The sequence below is a fragment of the Tachyglossus aculeatus genome, chromosome 11, assembly GCF_015852505.1.
Source record: "Tachyglossus aculeatus isolate mTacAcu1 chromosome 11, mTacAcu1.pri, whole genome shotgun sequence".
NCBI classification, from domain to species: Eukaryota; Metazoa; Chordata; class Mammalia; order Monotremata; family Tachyglossidae; genus Tachyglossus; species Tachyglossus aculeatus.
In genome coordinates, this window is record NC_052076.1 from 62,926,875 (window position 1) to 62,931,874 (window position 5,000).

General features: G+C 41.9%; 1 protein-coding gene across 5 annotated transcripts in view; it reads right to left on the minus strand.

Moving 5' to 3' along the window:
- Nucleotides 1-5,000, minus strand: part of LOC119934279 (zinc finger protein 536-like) — a 358,396-nt gene that overhangs the window by 192,586 nt on the left and 160,810 nt on the right. For all 5 annotated transcript variants that reach the window (XM_038753724.1, XM_038753721.1, XM_038753722.1 and 2 more), the window contains exon 4: nt 4,725-4,838. The gene's annotated coding sequence lies outside the window, so the exon portion shown is untranslated. The remainder of the gene's footprint in view (nt 1-4,724; nt 4,839-5,000) is intronic.

Consider the following 5,000-nt stretch of genomic DNA (forward strand, 5'->3'; position numbering starts at 1 on the left):
CTTGGGAATATTTGGGAGGAGTGGAAACCTTGCCTGAGTATTCATTCATTCATTCAGTCATCTTTATTTAATCGTATAAGGGTTGTGAACTCTTTGGTGCTATTTTCTACCACTCTTTCACCTCCTGGGTCACTGGGGGAGCTAGGTTGTGTCTGAAAACAGGAATAGTCACACCTTGATCTCCTGGGGCATGGCTAGGTAGCACTCAATTAGTTCATGAGTATAAAATACTACATCCATTTAGCTGAAGAGAGAAGGGAGTTCTGAGGACAGTGAGTATCGCTACAAAAGGGTTTAGAACACAATAGATTCAAAGAGATAAAGAGCGTGGCCCTGGGAATCAGAGGACCTGAGTTCTAATCCAGGCCCTTCCTCTTACCTACAGTGGGACCTTGGGAAAGTCACTTAATTTCTCTTGGTTCAGCCTCCTCGTCTGTAAAATGTGGATTCAATACTTGTTCTCCCTCCTACTTAGACAGCGAGCCTCATTTGGAACAGAGAATGGGTCTGATCTGATTATTTTGCATTTACCTCTGCCCTTAGTGCAATGCATAGTACACAGTAAGGATTTAACTAATCCCACAGATATTGTCATTAACATTATTAGTAGTAGTAGTAGACTGGGCCAACCAGCCACATCTCTCAGCAGATAATTATCTAAATTATCCAGTACAAGTGGATGGTACACATTCAGTCATTCATTCAATCATATTTACTGAGTGCTTACTGTGTGCAGAGCACTGTACTAAGTGCTTGGGAGAGTACAAAATAACAATCAACAGACACATTCACTGCCCACAACGAGCTTACAGTCTAGAGGGGGAGATAGACATTAATATAAATAAATAAATTAGGCCTCCTATCTACTTAGGTGACAGTTTATATCCCACCACCGGACACAATTAAATTAAATACATGCTTGCAGAGCTAAAACTGCTATCATCATTAGGTAATGAATATAGCAAATAGAAAAATAGACCAAGTTTTATAGCAGATGATCAAAAACCAATCAATGAATCAATGGTATTGATTGAGAACTTCCTGTGTGCAGAGTAAGTAGACACGATCCCTGACTTCAAGGAGCTTACTTTGTAATAATAGAGCATAGTTATTCAGTGGCTCTTTCTGAATTCTGCACAACTTCATTAGCATTAATAAAGCAGTGATTATAACTGAGATCTGAATTACTATCATCCTATAATGAATGGAGGAAAGTAACACTTCTATGGCTGCTATTGATTGACTCCATCTGGTTTGGGATTTAGGCAGACTGTAATCCATTGTTTTGTAGAGCCATCTGATTCAGAGTGCCACCTCCATCCCCAACAGCCTCACATTTATACCCACCACTACCGTGACTTCTGCAGGTTTTGGAGAAACACAGAATGGGTTACTGAACATTAAGAATATAGCTACTGAGCCCTGCAACAGCATATCAATGATCTGACTAGATCTCTGTGCACAAAACCGTGCTACACCTAGGTCACTTTCAAAGTCAGACTTCATAGGGACCTGAAAGTTTCTTATTGATTAAGATGCCGGGCTTGGGAGTCAGAGGTCATGGGTTCTAATCCCAACTCTGCCACTTGTCTGCTCAGTGATCTTGGGCAAGTCACTTAACTTCTCTGTGCCTCGGTTACCTCATCTGTAAAATGGGGATGAAGAATGTGAGCCCCACGTGGTACAACCTGATTACCTTGTATCTACCCCAGCGCTTAGAACAGTGCTTGGTACATAGTAAGCACTTAAAAATACCAACATTATTATTATTTATTATTTCTAAGCACTTGGGAAAGTACGATACACTAGAGTGGGTAGACACGTATTCTGCCCGCAAGAAGCTTGGACTGGATATCACAGCCAAAGGCAAATTCTGTTCCAAAACCCAGTGATAGTTACCTCCGGTTTCTTTATCGGGGTTTCAGTGAGCCACTGTGCTGGAATGAAGTCTATGAAACAAGACCATACTGTCCTCAGGCTGGAAAATGAGGAGGGGACTCACCGTCCAGACAGTTTCCAAACTCTCATTTTTGAAGAATTTAGCCCCTCCTGAACCACAGAACCTATGCACATATCTGTGATTTATTTACTTCTATTAATGTCTGTCTCCCCCTCTAGACTGTAAGCTCACTATGGGCAGGGAATGTTTCTGTTTATTTTTATAATGTACTCTCCTAAGCGTTTAGTGCATTGTTCTGCACACAGTAAACACTCAATAAATACGATTGACTGATTGATCGATTGTTCACCATTCCGGGATCCCTAGTACACCCAAGTCATTCCCACAGGTGACAACTTTATAAGTGAAAAAAGCTTTATCTTTCCGCAGGTTCTGCTGAAAATCCATGTTGTAATAAAAACGATTACTACTACTACCTGTGCAACTTGTTACTAAATCAGGTTTTGACTGTCTGTCTGGATTATTCAAACAAGGAGTTTGTCAATTTTGCTTCAGACCTCCACGAATGGTTCCGGGATTGAATTAACCTATTGAGAAGTTACACATTTTCAAACAACTAATCACATTTCATTTCGCTCCATAGAGATGTCAGTGCAGTGAAATTAACTCTTTTGTTTCTACTGCCCGTGGGGGAAGAGTCTAACCACAGTACTGTGAGAAGCCTATTTGTTTGGACAGAAACATTTGTGACAGGGCTGAAAAAAGGCGCGATGGCCTTTATTTCCCTTTCCTAGCTTGTGTCCCCTTTTTTGCTCTCCATGTGCTGAAATTCACTCTTTGTTTTCAAAGGTACGGACCTAGTCCCAGTTCATTTGACCTAAAAACTATTCCAAGTTATAGAGGTACATTTGCTCACCTAGGAACAAACTCCTCCACCTTCAACAATCCCAAAGAGCTTCAGCTAATTGTTTTTTTCTCTGATAAGAGGTCTAATATATGCCAAGGTTAAATGCCTAGGCTGCACTCATCATTAAGAAGCTCACAGCATAAAAGTTGGCTTCATTTGTCCAATCGAAGGTGCACGAGTAAATCTGAGCTTTACTTCGCCACAGGAGACACATGTGACTGACTGGAAACTGAGCAACCTTAACTTCCAATTCAGTCTTCCTTCCCTCAAGCCCCCTGACTGACCCGTTGTCCTAAGCAAGTCACTTTACCTCATTTCCTCAGTAGTCCTCTCTGCAGATGGGGCTGGATATTTCTTTCCCACCCAGCAGGAATGTGACAATAAATAAGACAGCAGGTATAAAACGTGCTGGGAACTTTCACAAGGTGGTGATCACCATTCTACGAAGCCTGCTGGTCATCCAGCAATGCAACCTGCTCACTGTTTTCTCAGATTTCCACAGCACACATTTCACAGCTTCTCCGTCAATCCGGCCCAACTGATCTCATCTTCCCGAGCCTCACGTTGTCATTAAATGTGGTGTCCAAAACCTTTGAGCAGCCTCAAGACAGAATTCCTACCACGAACGTAGCATCTAAATATTATAAGACTTCTAACTCCCCCATCTGTGTTTTCCCTCCCATGAGGGAAAATACACTTCACAGAGTATCTCTTGTCTGGCAGATAAATTCTAAACCTTACAGGGAACCACAGTTTTGTTTTCCAATCCAAGCAGCTCTGGAGCTGAAATTGCTGTCTGATAGACTGAGCAGGGATCTGCCCTCCTACCTTATTAAAGCCCGGCCTGAAATCAGGGTGCCGCTAAATTGGCGGGGTAGCCATTACCAGTGAGTTGTTGAAAATGTTACGGAATTGCTAGTGCAAGGATTCCAAATGAATAACTGGAGGAACATTCACAGGCCAACTCACAAAAGTTACTGGAATTAGTTACTGCGGGAATGGTGGTTGGTTTTTCCTTTTCCTAATGAGGAATGTGCCCATTGAGAGACTGATTGAAAGCACTCACTGTAGTGTGAAACAGAGGATTTTCTAGGGGGAATGAAAAATTAAGCTCTCAGACTTTTCAGATGCAGGTTACATGTTTCTTCTAAACACTCACTTGTTTGAGTTGTACTTGTCAAGTTGATCATGCTATAACCCTCATCACTCCACTTCTGTGAAGAATTTGATTGTATATTTCTTTGAAGTTTCACATTAAGACCAGAAGCCCTCACCCCCACAACTGCTAATAAACCGACATCAGAAGGTACGAGTGGAGCCTAATTGATAGTAGCCTTTATAGACTGGCCTTGGGGGCTCTCAGAGGTTCTCAACCCTCAAGATTTAAATGTTTCATTTTATTTTTAACTTTCACTTTTCCACATTTCAGCAATGTCAGGCAAAGAGGTATGGTTTTACTATCAGAAAGAATCATGGTGTAGAATAATTTATGACTTGGGCTGGGGCTTTCAGAAAAGCTATTTCAAATCTTCCTTTTGATTTGGTTGTATCACAACTACTCCAAATAACAGCATCACTTTCTTGGAACCTGAATGTGTTAGTGGCACCTTGGGATTTGAGAACGAAGGGCTCATATTTACCTGGAAGAAAATTTTGGAGAGACACTGAGGTCTTAACTGAGGAAACAGGAAGCAAATTTTGCATCGTCCAGAGCGACCGTTATCTGTTCCCCCAGTCGACGAGTCGGAAGACAGAGCTGGAGGTGTCATTTAGTGGGGTCCAGTTGTGGCTATGGAGGCTTTTGTTCAGGTTAGGCTTTTGGGGGGGCTAGGGTTTAGTTCTGTATGAGCCCGCATGTCAAAAAAGAACACAGGGACTCGGGTCACATGCAAAGGGTGTGAAGAGAATCCAACTTACCTTAGCAACTCAACGGCATACTTGTTTTAAGGTTTATCAGTCCGGTTAGAAAATACCCTCGCAAATGCGGCGGAGCCTGGCACTGACAGATTGCCAAATGGGCGTCCCTCTTCCCTATCACAAAAGAAGATATAGAAAGAAATGATGTAAAGTGATATGTAACAAATTCACCAAATCAGAGCAATATGCAGAGGTCAAGGAAATTCAACTGAAAAGGTTAAAGATGAAATCAAATCCAGTGTATGAGAATGAAAATCTATCCCCAAGCAAGGCCAC